General features: G+C 45.6%; 1 protein-coding gene across 1 annotated transcript in view; it reads left to right on the top strand.

The window, feature by feature from the left end:
* Window positions 1–13,944, top strand: part of PIGT (phosphatidylinositol glycan anchor biosynthesis class T) — a 324,961-nt gene that overhangs the window by 294,445 nt on the left and 16,572 nt on the right. The gene's annotated exons all lie outside the window — the stretch shown is intronic.

Here is a 13,944-nt window from a genome sequence, read left to right as displayed (position 1 = left end):
GGTGCCTCCCACGGAGAACAGACCTTTCCCCATTAGGAGGTAGAGTCCTGCATCTGAACCTCAACAGCCTGACCATTCATGCTTAGCTCCTGAAAGAGTGGGATTTTCCGAGGATGTCCTCCTCTCTGCTAGACTGCCTGCCACCAAATCCATGTATGCCGGCGAGTGGTGTAGGTTTTCGACTGGTTTGTTTATTAACTTCTAATGCGCACCAAACCCATCGGTAACCGGGCGCAGCAATAAGATAATGCAAAGCTTACAAAGTTACACATTTGTACAGGTTACAATAAAGGTGCATGGAATCACAAAATAACAGAATAAATTACACATAATACCAATATTATGACATTGTTCAGCTGGGAGTATAAGAGTGATGGGAGTGTGCCATGGCCTGGAGCTGGAGTGGGCCAAAGGGCATATACGGCGTAGAAGATAAGGTGACTAGGGGTCATTGTAGATGATATGTTTGATGGCGTTCCTTCTAAAGTGTAGGTAGGGTTGGACTGGACTGCTGCCGGGAGAATGATTTGAACCCTTTTACCTGATACACACCCCTTCTTCTGGATTATCTGCTTTCTTTGGCCTGGGCAGGCCTGCAGATTATCATTGTGGATGGGTATCTTGCTGCCATTTTAGTTTTCACAATCCCCATAGTCATGCAGTTCCTTAAGGGTCTTTGTAATATGTTTCCCCGTGCTACTTTGTTGTTCCAGTATGGGACTTAAATATAGTGTTAACATTTAAATGGGTGATCTGTTTGAGCTCCTCCATTCTTGCTCATTGAGGTTACTCATCCTTAAGGGGATTTTCCTAGTCACCATCACTTACCCTAAAAATGTGATTTGAGCTCCAGGCATTTTCAGTTAAATCTCCCTGTTTGGTTTTCTCCAAAGAGAAGGTGATGTTGAGGGTGACATTTCTTCCTTCTGAGTGTTTTGCTTTTCATCTCTCTCAAAAGGGCAATCTTCCTTTTTTTGCCCTTCCTCATCTTTCTAAGGCAGAGAAATGTTTCCATCTGTTGGACCCGGACCAGCTTTGTTTTACTGGTGCCCATGCTGGCAGGGCTGTGACTAAACCAGACCCTATGAAGGTGGATCATCCTCTTCATCTTGAAATGCTATGCTCGGGCTGCAAAGATATTTCAGAGGGTCTCAGAGCTCATTCCACCAGAAGGGCTGGTTGCCAGCTGTGCTCTGAAATGTGTAGTTCCTGTTCTAGACATACGCTACGCAGCAACGTCGGCTTCTTGGCACATGTTTGCAAAGCATTACTGCTTGAATTCCCTGTCTGGTCAGGATGCGATCTTTGGCAGAGTAGTCCTTCAGAGTTTTCTGGTTTAGGTGGTGTCCTTGCTATCCTCCCTTCCCCGGGTCTCTGCTGCATTGGGGATTTAAAGATGAGGAATCTGTGGGAGGAAAGAGTTAATTGGAAGACCAAATGACTTGCCTCTCAGTAATGTTCTTTTTGAGACGTTCCTCCCACGGATTCCTCATTGTCCTTCCTACCTGTCCCTCTGGAGTATCATCCATCAGCGAGACCATTACCAAGAGGTAAGTTATTTGCTTCATTGTCTTAAACAGAAACCTATCTTGACCTTATGATATGGCTTTGGTCATAAATTGGGAGACACCACAAAACTGGTGATATTCTAAAATGTAAAGGTTCAATTTCGTTGTATTCGTCCAACTTACTCTCTGAATGTACAGGTAGTTGTATCTGTTCAGCTGAGCTGATCAGATTAGTAACTGGTTAATGTTGGGCTTTTGCTCTACCAGAGAGTTGAATATAAATGCAGGTCGAATTTAAGACTAACTGCATTTACCATTTAAGCTGACATACACATAGAATATAATGTAGGGCTTTATAAACAAATTAAATTCTACATGTATACTGCACAATGCATATTAAAATAGCTTTGTCATTTGTTTTACTTTATCACACATCTGAAAGTACACTTTGGGTCATGTATATAGCATAGTTGCACAATGAACACTGTTTGAATGTAACCTTTGCTTGAGAGGTCATTTGATGAGTCTTACATTATAGAGATGAAAAAGCCATGTCTAATACATTTTCTTTGGTAAATATGTATTTCAGTTACGTTAAATAACTTGATTGAAGAAATTAGCTTCATTCCGATGAATGTTTAGTTTTGCATAAAACATTTGACAACTGACCATTTGCCAGAGTTTTTTCTTGGCAGCATTGCATATCTTGCGAGTAGCCTGAACAGTTGGACTAAAATTGGCATATATTCGCATTTGTACACTGCCATATTTAATTTTGCCAATCTTTCACTGCTTGCAGTATTAAGTCACAGTTCCATAGTTAAAAATATGTCCTATAGTCTCTCTGTTTTGCTAACCAGGAGTGGGTCTGGGGCCAAAGGGTCTATGTGCGTGCTCTACTAGAAAGTAATATGAAAGCACTGGTTTCCCAGAAATTCTGGCAATGTTTTTTACAAGATGATCTCCATGGGACCTTGCATAGCCAATTCTGGAATGCTTATACAAATGTTCTCGCCCTGCAACCTTGACTCACAGCCACCGCTTTTACCTTTATTTGCGATTTTGTCTTATTTTAGCATTTTGATGCCCGTCTTATTCATTGCCTTCGGTTTTGTCACAAATAGCTCAAAGAATACTCTGAATCTGGGATACAGATCAAGGGTTTAATTGGAGTTTTCATGGCCCTAGTACCATCCCTCCCTCTCTATCCCTCCCTCTCTAGATGGCACCAATCCCCCCTAGCCCAGCCGTCTCCCCACGTTGATATATACTGAATATTTACCCTACTGTTTAGGTTCCGACTCTAGCTAACCTTCCACAGGGACTTCCTTGACTAACCCTACACTATCTAGGGGTTGGTTGTCTAAACCAGGATATTAGATTGTGCTTCACAATCTGCCCAATATCGGCTTCCTTTCTGTCATGCCCACATACTCGTTGACCTCCCCTTTTAATGTTCCTTTCTTGCTAACCCCCTTCCTTCAACTCCACCCGCCACCGCCATTCCTTGTGTCTTCTTCTGCCTCTCCAATGATCTTCACTCATTCCAAGCCTTGCCTCCACTCTTTGATGTTCTACTCCCTCCATTGCACTACTAATCCCACCTCTTCACCACTACGTCGTCCTACACTACTAATCCCACCTCTGCTTTACTACGACCACACCTCTGCACTAATACTCCACCCAACGTTCTATGCAAGCACCCTCCTTTCATTCACACAAACATTTTCTATTCACTCTCTCTCCTAGACACACTTGCCACTCTTTCACAGACACTAACAATGCCTTGCCTGCCCCCAAATAATTAAGAGAACTTGACCAGAATTCATAGGAATGGGGTGATGCAATTTAGTACTGCACATAAACTGGCACATGGGTAGGGAACAGGAATTGAGGGCCCTCCTAACTACCACCATCTGCTCTGGGATAGGACTGGCTCTGTATTTCTCCCTGGTAGACCAACTACATTGGGCTGAGTGTTGTTCCCATCCCCTTTTTACAAGGCCTGGGGACTGGCTTTGTCACGTTTTCAACATCCGCTACTCTTTGCTACATTTCGTTGAGACGCCAACAGAGTTGTTCCACCTTGTGTTAAATGTCTCGCCGGTGTCCAAATGGCTGCTGGGTCGCCCATCATCGGGCCTGCTGATAGCCATCCGTGCGGGATCGGGAATAACTACTAAATGGAAAATAGCAGAGTGCTGCAAGCTGCTGGCTGTTCTTTCTACTTGGACCCATCTAGCTCCGGCTGTAAACTCGTGATCTGACTCCTTGGCAGTCGTCCATGTTTACTGGAATCCTCCAAGAACCTAGATAGCGAACTTCTGTGACACAGTGGCAAACATCATCAATGAGATCTTAATTAAGAATGAGACTTCAAATATTCTAACCTGTGGAGATCTCAACGCCAAATGTATCGTGCCCAATGTGCTTTAGACTAAATCATTCCTGTCCGGCTTGACCGAAGCCAGGGGTCTGGCATGGATGGACTTAATGAAATCCAGGAACTTCTTCAATGTGGCAACTATAAAAAATGACCAACTGATGATACCAACATGGGAGCGGGATACCTCTTCGGCCACGCTTGACTACATCTTTGCCTCCCAAACCGTGCTTTCACGTATAGAGATGTTTGTGGTATTAGAACCACAGAGAGTGACCATAACTTGCTCAAACTAACCTGCACTTCAAGCGGGCCTTCCCGCTTAACATACAGAACAAACATCGGACTTACCACTCAGCAAACTCGCCTTTGTATGACAGGACTCAACATTCGAGAGCTTTCAGAAAAATATAAAACCTTAATGTCAAGAAACAACATTCAAGAAGTAACTTATAGGGCAGCTATGTACCACTTCTGCCACCCTTTAAAAGGGCTATCGGGGGAGCATTCAAAGACATTCTAAAGCCCAACCATACGTATAACACCAACTTAGTATGCAAACGAAGGGGTCTGAGAAAACTGAAGAGACAAGCAGCCACCCTCAACACCGAAAAAGCGTGGGCAATTTTCCATCTAAAGTCAAAGAAATACAAGCAATGGCTTAGAAATATAAGATCTGCTCTATACCAGAGAGACGCAAGGAAATGCTCAAAGCATTGACCAACAAAAAATCACGCGAGTTCTGGTCACTATTCAACAAAACGGACCGACAACCAAACAGCCATTTGATCAACGTAGTTTCGGAAACAAACTGGATCACTCATTTTTCCCAACTATTCGAGCCCCCGAAACAGCTAACAAATGCAATCGACCTCACAACGGAAGGAAACTGGGTGGATCTATCGGATAAAGAGATTAAGAGAGTTATATTGCATCTTAAACTATCGAGAGCTATGGGGCCAGATGACCTTGTAAACACAGACTTAAAACAGTAACCGGAAGACTGGTCAACTTTAATCATTATTTTTTTTGATTGTAAAGAAAGAAAAATAACCCCGGACTCTTGGTAAGCAGTAATCGTTCCCATCTTCAAAAAGGGCAATAGAGAAGACCCCACCAACTATCGGCCCATAGCCCTTTTTTAGATATCATCGGGAAGAATTTTGCAACAATGCTGTTGGGCCATTTCCAAAAATGGGCACGTATGTCTGAGTGCCGACCCATTTCAAATGAGTTTTCAGAAGAATGGGCAGTAAGTATACTGCTACTGAACATAACCAAGGCCAAGGTATTGTCAGGAGCTCCACGGGTCTTTTTAGCCTTCCTTGACCTATCACAAGCCTTTGACAGAGTCAACACACACAAACTCTGGGCTAAAATTAATGCCTGGAACTGCCCTGAGTCCATCCTGGACCCAGTAATTGCTCTACACTCCAAAACCACCGTAAGAGTCTACATAAACCAGCAAAGCCTACTCCCTGAAGCTATACCCTCGGAACGCAGAGTGAAGCAAGGCCGTCCTCTGGCACCTGCTCTCGTTATATCTTTCCTCTGACTATAAAGAATCGCAAGCCAGGATCAGGTCCTTCGCACCAAAAGAAGGGAAAGAGACTGTCTTGAGACTACTATATGCAGATGACCTGATTCTATTGTATCATACTCGGATTGGTCTTCCGCGTCAACTTGATAATCTCACACAATACATTGAAGATAACAATCTGGAGATCAACAAAACCAAAACTAAAATATTGATCTTTCAAAATCCTCGGAAAAAGAACTTGCAGTGGTATCTGGACAGGACTAAAATCGAAATAGTTCCTTCCTTCAAGTACTTGGAGGGGGGTGTAGTGAGGGGGGGGCAAATCGACAGTACTAAGAAAGTGTTAAAAATGCAGCAGACACTATGGGAAAAGACAAAGAACCTGACAGCCCAGACAAGAGGTGTCAATACAAAATATGGCACATTTTCCCTACTTCCAGCGATGCAGTTTTACAAGACAAAAGTCCCTTGGCTGACCTATGGGATGGACGCGACGCTGATGATCCCGTCCTCATTGTGGCTAAAGCTGTAAGGTTTTATTTGGAAATCAGTACTGGGACTCCCTAAATTTGGATCTACTGCTGCAATAAGAAAACTAGGTTTATTCTCATGGGCGTAGGACATGGAGGTGGGGGGGGCGGCAGATGGGACAAATCCCCCCCCCCACAATTTTAAGTGGGGGGGGGGAATATAATGGCATTTATCCCTCCCAGAATTGTGTTTCTGCCGCTTGTCAAAATACGTCTGCAGCCTAAAGGCTGCAGCTGTCATGTCAGCATGCAAAAGTACAAGCTAACCTCTGCAGACTGTCTGCAGCAGACTAAAAGTACTTCTGCTCGCTCATGCGTGACCTGTGCATTTGGAACATGCCCAGGCCCGGGAACAAACTGCACGTGCACTGCTGCGCAGTCTCAGCCGTTGTTTTTCCAGCCAGGAAGGAGAAGCCAGGCAGCGACGCACGCTCGTGCTGAGTGACTGACAGCGTTTGATTATCGAGGTAGAGTGAGACTCCAACTCAACCTCAGCTACCGTACCTAAGGTAAGTGAAGTGTCATATATTGTGTGTGTGTCGTGTCGAGCCAGTCATTGCCTATTCTAACTTTCCTGTTTGAGAAGGAAATATGGGGGTCAGGTTGGGGGGGACACTGACAGTCTAGAGACAGTATTTTCAAGGATGTGGTCCCTGGAGCATGCGAACATCTGTTGCATGTGTTTACAATATTCAACTGCATGTCAGATGTAATGTGAAACATGCTTTCTTTGTATTTGTTTGCATAAGGTGGTTTGTTTGAATGATGCTTGGTGGTGTGAATTAGCGGGAGTGTGTATTTGTGTTCATGTAATACGTTTGGAGGGAGTTTGTGTGTGTGTGTTTTCCTCATTTCATGGAGGCCTCTGTAGCTCTCTCTCGTTCTGTGATTGGCGGGGAGGGAGTTTGCTGCGTACCATGGAAATGTTTGTAGTGCACTACTTGCATATATACGGACACAGGAAAGATGAGCCTGTTTTTTTTTTACGGCATTGCCTGCAAACCTTGGGCACAGCCAGCATGAAAATGTGTTGCAGTGGCTAACGAGCAGTTGAAGGCATAAGGCGCTTTTTCACAGAATAGAAAATGGCAAGATGGCATACACAAGGCCATGGGCATAGGAAATGGAGGAATAGGGGGGACACATCCCCTTCCCCAACAATTTTAAGCAGGGTGATATGCCATTTATCCCCTGCTCCCCCCCCACAATCAGAAGCAAGGTGAGGGAAAACGGGGGTTTTATTTTCCCAAGTGAAGTGAGGAGGCAACAGGGCAACGTTAAGTAAAATCAGGGCTGAGCTGTAAGCAAACATCCAGGCCAGCATGGGTGGTTCGCTCATGGTTCTATTGGCTGTAGCTGGCTGCCTGGTGCACAGCACATAATTCTTTTCTGACTGGGCTTGTGCAACTGCACATTTGAGGTTTGATGCACACCAGAGGCGTTGCTAGGGGGTGGCTAAAGGGGGATATAGACCCGGGTCCTTTGGTTCTAGCCCCAGATAGAAGCTCAGGGGTTACAACCAAAAGGCTAGCTAGCCCTGAGCCCCGACAGTCCAGACATTAGAGTAGCCCCAGATCTTTTCCAGTCCTAGCAACACCCCTGATGCACACATATATTGTGTAAAGTGGCATCTGTGGTCCACAGAAGGGGGTGTACAAATGGGTAGGGAGGGTGCACACATGGTGTGTGTGGTGATCGTTTTATTTATGGTGGGGAATGATGCACACAATGTGAGCAGCAGGGTGGCATGGGTGGTGCCCACAAGGCATTTGCATAGCTAGAGAGGTAGGTCTGATGCATGTCTGTATAGAATGGTACGTAAGGTGCAAGTACAGTGTGGCAGGTATTGTATATATTAGGTGCCTGCATAAATGTATGTATGTGGCTGGTATGATGGGTTACGCACTCGCTGCTGAAATCTGTGTGATCTTTAGGTTGCACGCTGGAATCCCTGCAAGGCCAGCTCAGCCTTTCATCCTTCTGAGATGGATTGATGAGTACCAACTTCGGTTGGGTGATACTAATTGCATGTAAATGATCTATGTGCAGCGCTTTGGCTAAAGCGCTATATAAATAAAACTGTATAATTTTTATTGTGAGCAGAGTAGGGATGGGGCATTTGATTTTTGTATTTTGGTAGGTCTGATGCACACATGGCGAGTGTATAAATATCAATATGGTGCAATTTGTGTGCTCAGTGTGTTAGATATTAGGCACATGGTATACACAAAGGGATAGACATGGTTCACACTTTGATTGCAGAGCAGCTGATGTGCTGCACATAATGTGTGCAGAGGTCGGTGTATTGCATGCACGGTGCTTGCAGAGCAGTTGGTGTGCTGCCCACATAGTGTATGTACACACTGGTGGGTGTAGTACACACGAAATGTGGGGAATCCTAGGCATGGTGCACATGATTGTTCAGATAGCTCTATGTACCAAACACATAGGATTTGGCAGAGGTGAGCACTGTTAGCAATAAAGAGTAGGAATCGTGCACAAGGTGTTTGTAGAGCAGTGGGTATAATGTTGTGAAATAGGTATGTGCACCCAATGTAGATAGCGCAGATGATAGTGTGTATAGAACTGTAGTTGTGGTGCATAAAGGGGGGTGGTGTAAATCAGTTGATATGTTGTACCAGTGTGTGTGTGTAGAGCGATAAGCTTCATGAACATGTGTGTGAAAAGCAGTTGGTATGGTGCACACATTGTGTGTGCAGACATGCTGGAATGGCGCACGCACAATGTGTGTAGAGTCGTAAATATGGCATGCATATGGTGTGTTCAGATTGTATGGTTGTTTAGTGCCCACACGATGTGTGTACATAGAAAAGAATAATGAATGGGTGACAGAACTAAGTACCAGTGAATTGGGCAACAGTAACACCTGTTTTTTGTAGATCTACGAAAGCTTCAGCACTCGGCTGGCGTTGCCTTTTGTTGGTTTGCATATGGGTTGGTTTGCATCTGTGGCGAAGTCCCCAAGGCGTCCGCCCCCCCAGCTTTTATGTGTCTCCTACCCCCCTACTTACTCTCTCTGAACGCAGTAGTAGAACAAAGCACTATGCAACTGTTCAGAAAAACCCAGCTCCCAGAGAGCCTCCCAATTTATCAAATGATCACAGAAGAAATCGCCAGAGGCAATAACAGCTTGCTAAAAGAGTGGGCAAAGCCCCAACGGGACAAACTGAGATCGCCTGCACAGAGGAGGACTTGCTACATAGCCCACTCGGAGTAAAGTCCAAAATGGAATGTGAAGACTGGATTGAAACGAATACCAAAGCAGTCTCTAACAACCTTCTAATCCACCTACCAATGGCTTTCAATAAACTAAGGAACCTATGGCATAAAATCTTCATAAAGGCTCATCTTAATCTGCTCCCTACACAAGAAATCCTAGCAATAAGGGCAGCTAGTGATGAAGAGACTTGCAGACTATGCGGCGATCCGCACCAGACAGACGATTATACACCTTTTGATGATATGCCCTGAAATTAACTAAGAAAGAAAAGCTGCTTTCACCATCTGCTTGCTAATTCTTTTATGAATGATGAAGAAATATGATGGCACCGTCTCATTACAGGAGCTCAAACCAGATGGACAATTGCGACGGCTAAACTCTGAGCAACTTCTGGCTGAAAATGCAGTTGAATACTTGACAAACCTTTTTCAATGGAAGCGATCTTGTAAAAATCGAAATTACATACAAGTTAAAAAGTCTTTAAACCTGGTTCCTAGTCCAAATGCGTTTTTGTCTTTTCATGTCGAATCCTTTTCCTCTGAATCATTTGTCCCTTGCCAACTCCCTCCTCACACCCAAATCTTCACATAAAGCATTTACCTCTTGTGATTTTACAGCACATCTGTCCAGCTTGGATTGCCCCTTTCTCCTGAACATGACTTTGTGAATGTCTAAGCTGAGATGTTTAAATTATGGTACTTCTTAATTCAGTGGCAGTGTTACTTCTATCTGCAACAAAGTAGGATTATTTTTGATGAAACACTATGCAAGCGTGTTGTCTGCAGAGCGTTCATGTGAATAGCCACTGAGCTTCAGTACAGTCAGAGGAGTATTCAGCTTCATCAGCTACTTGATTATAACCACAATATTCAAATACTTTTGAACTTAGTTCTGCTTTCTCCTCCAGTTACCACTGAGATTATGAGAATACCACGGAGGTTCAAAACTTATTTGTTGCTCCAATATTTGTGTAGCCGGTTTGGGACCACTTAACCACTTTCTCTTCCTTATTCAGTCCATGTGGGGGGCTGTGGGAACCTGGCAGTGCAACAGCTCCAACATTACTGGCAAATTACTTTGCCATTAATTTGGTCTCCTCCTTGTTTAACTGTGTCCTCCGGGGAGCTCCTCTCATAATTGCAGTCTAAAAGTGCAGGAATGTCCTAGTTTGGTTTAATATCTGGTGAAGTTTCAAACCACTGCGGTAGATGCTGTCCTGGGTTTTCTGTGTGCATAGTAATGCGTCACGCTTTCTACGGCGGTAAAGCCCAGTAGCTCCCAGTAGCACCCACAAGACTCGAGTCGACAAATCGTCGAGAGATCCTCGAGGATAGAGTGTTTCTCCGATCCCTCATAAAAGGCAGAAATTGTCGAAGTCGAATGCAACTTCATCGGCGCTGACAGCTTCGAAAAAGAAGCCTATATTATCCTCAACGCGCTTAGTGAAGGCTTTGTCGAGTGTGTCTAAGGTTCCTTCGAAGAAAACACCTATTGTCATGATCTCTGCTTCCAAAAGGTCAGGGTTTTCCCAACTCCCTTGGAAGCAGATCCATAACCCAGGTTCCGAGTGCCAACCAGTCCCAATTGGGACCTTTTGGACCCAGTCCTGGCGCCAGTGGCACCAGGCTCATAAATATGCCCAGTCCCAGCGCTGGAAGCGCCGGGCTCATAATGCTTGGGTGGACTTACCTGCAGCAGACCATGCTGCTTACTTGCCTGCCAGTTGAGCCTCTGATCCTCTTCTGTTTGGAACTACTTTTCCTGTTGGGTGGGGCTGGAGCCACTCCCTAGATTCAGAACACTGGAACTCTTCTGGAAGGCAGGAACTCTTTTCTTACTTAGGCGTGGCTGTGGAAGGAGACACCTAAGCACTACAGGAGGCTATTTAAACCACACCCGGTGGATGAATCTTGCTTTGCGTTATTCTGCACCCTCTGCAGCAGAACGCTCATCGTGTCTTCTGCATCCGGTCCTGGGCCTAAGGAAAAAGGCTTACCATCCTGAATCCAGTCTTCAGCAACACCTATAAAGACAAGAAAGAACAGGTTAGCATTCCGGCATCTGAAAGGCAAAGGCTTACCTACTCTTCGTGCGCTCCGGAGGTCTTCACACTGCATTCCGGCATCTGAAAGACAAAAGCTTACCAACTCTTCGCACGCTCCGGAGGCCGTCGGCGCTGCATCCCGCATCTGAAAGACAAAACAAGGTGCGTTTAAAGACATTGGGGAACTTTAATACTCACGTGCCATTACTCCTTTCCACATCTAACCCAGTGGGTATCCCGGCACCCTGCAGCCGCTCCGAACTTGTACCTGCAAAATAAAAAGACAGTTAGAGCGCATCGTGAAGCTGGCAACAAGCGCTTACTTACGTGCTTCCAGGCGCTTCTATTCATCACACGGGCTCCATCTTCAACTCACTTCAGCCCGTCATCCGCCATCGCCGGAACCCTGCAAAGCAAGAGACATCATTATTAAAGACTTTAAAGACATTTGAGTTACTGGAAACTTACCGTTCGTGCAGTAAACGACGGACAGCAGTCCTCTGGAGTCGAGAGGCCTGCGCTACCTATCCAGTGAAGAAACTGGTTACAGCACCCTGCCCCGAGGCAGATGGAGAGCTCGGCATTCACTTACCGAAGGTGAGAGCGTTAACCTGTGGGGGTCTACAGGAGAGGAGAAGAGGAAAGAGATAGGGACACCCCAATAACCCCAGTTCATTAACCCCGTATTTTCTATCTGCAGACATCTTACTCTGCACGTCAGGCATACAGGGCACAGAGGTCCAGCCCAAAGAGCCAACCGGGTGCTGCACATCACCTTTGAAGATACGGTAGTCGCCCAGTCAAGACCGGCGCCTCTGCGAGAATCAGGTGAGCGTTACACCTATTCCTTCAACAAAAAATCAGGAGGAAAAGAGAAGGTTTACACTTTTACCCAAATCGGACTTTTTTAAATCCATGTCTTCAATTTTTAAAGAATCTGGCTCAGAGAATGAATATGTCACTCCTTTTGGAGTACAATATGGCACTAGACAAGTTCCAGAGGAACTTATAAACCCTGAAACAAAAATGAGACCTATGTGAAACTCTGCATTCTGCTAGTGGTGTGGACACATCACCTGAATTGTAGTTTGCTGCACCTGATCCTGCAGAACATGCACACTCAGGGTATAGGAATTTGATGAGTAGGGTGATTGAATATATGGGTTGGGGAAGAGCCTCCCCTATGTTTGAGCAAGATGATATGACGGACATTATAGTCCGGGGACCCCCGAAAGACCCAGTTCTCCCTTTCCATAGGGCTCTCCAAAGGACAGTTGAAAGGAACTGGGAAAAACCTGATGGCATTGCTGCAGTAGACAGCAATCCTCCAAAGAAGTACAGAACTTCTACTTCTGATCCAGAATATCTGAATAGACACCCTACACCAGTAAGTCTGGTTATTCAGGCCGCTACTACTTCCAGGCAAACCGCATACCGAACCATACCTCCGGACAGGGAGGATAAAAAGGTTGATGCCTCGGCTCGTAAAGTTTTTACTTCGCGTAGCATGGCCTTGAAATCGACCAATGTCACCTGTACCCTGGCCAGGTTCACACATACCCTGTGGGAATACATTTTGGCGCCGGCTGAACATATTCTGGAAGGCGAGGAAAGGGAAGGCTTCCTGAATATAGTCAATGACGGGAAGGAGGCAATGGGGGAATGTCTCCAGTCTGGACTGGATACTGCTGATAGTATTAGCAGGTCCATGGCATCAAGCACAGTGCTACGCAGATTTCCGTGGTTGAGAAAGTCGGGGTTTGCACCAGGTGTGCAGAACAGACTTCTCAACATGCCCTTTGATGGCTCGAGGCTGTTTGGTAATAAGGCTGATGAGAGCCTAGAAAAACTACAGACCTCGAAAGCAGCAGCTAAATCCCTTAGTGCCTCCATGCGGCAGCCTCAGAAACCCTATTTGGGCTCATTTTCCTGGTGGGGTCATCCTTTTCGATACTACTCCTCTGTTGATAGAGGAAGAGGACAGGCTTTTCAAAGGGGCAAAGGGAATGTCACTTGTGGTGGACGAGGAAAGACTACAAAGCCATCTTCAGGAATGGCATCTATGCCCTCAGCCGCTCCTGCAGCCGCCTCCAAATCTGAGGTTTTATCATGCAAAACACCAGTGGGAGGCAGAATCTCTCAGCATCTGAAAGAATGGCGAGGCATTACTTCAGATACTTGGGCACTGGAAACAGTAGCCCAAGGTTACTGCCTACCCTTCCTAAAAAGACCTCACGATCTTCCACCAGGAGCCAGCTCTACCAAAATTCCAGACCCGCTCCTTTGGCAGGAAATTATAACCCTGCTAGAGAAAGGTGCAATAGAACATGTACCTGTAGCGGAGAGGAACAAGGGCTGGTAATCCCCCTATTTTCTCATCCCCAAAAAGGACAGAGGAATGAGACCCATCTTGGACCTGAGAAATTTGAACACATTTCTCAGAAAGGACAAGTTGAAGATGGTCAGATCCTTCAGGCTCTTCAACTCCAAGACTGGTTGGTATCATTGGACCTTCAGGATGCCTATTTTCATGTGCCAATCCATCCCAAGCACAGAAAATACCTGAGGTTCGCAGTTGGCGGTTCTCACTATCAGTTTTGAGTTCTGCCATTCGGGCTGACCTCCGCTCCGAGGGTTTTCACCAAACTGATGGCGGTAGTGGCAGCGAGTCTCAGGAGAGGGGGGGGATTCACGTCTA

The sequence above is a fragment of the Ambystoma mexicanum genome, chromosome 3p (assembly GCF_040938575.1).
Source record: "Ambystoma mexicanum isolate Mex_15411 chromosome 3p, UKY_AmexF1_1, whole genome shotgun sequence".
NCBI classification, from domain to species: Eukaryota; Metazoa; Chordata; class Amphibia; order Caudata; family Ambystomatidae; genus Ambystoma; species Ambystoma mexicanum.
This window is presented reverse-complemented; position numbering and strand designations above follow the sequence as displayed.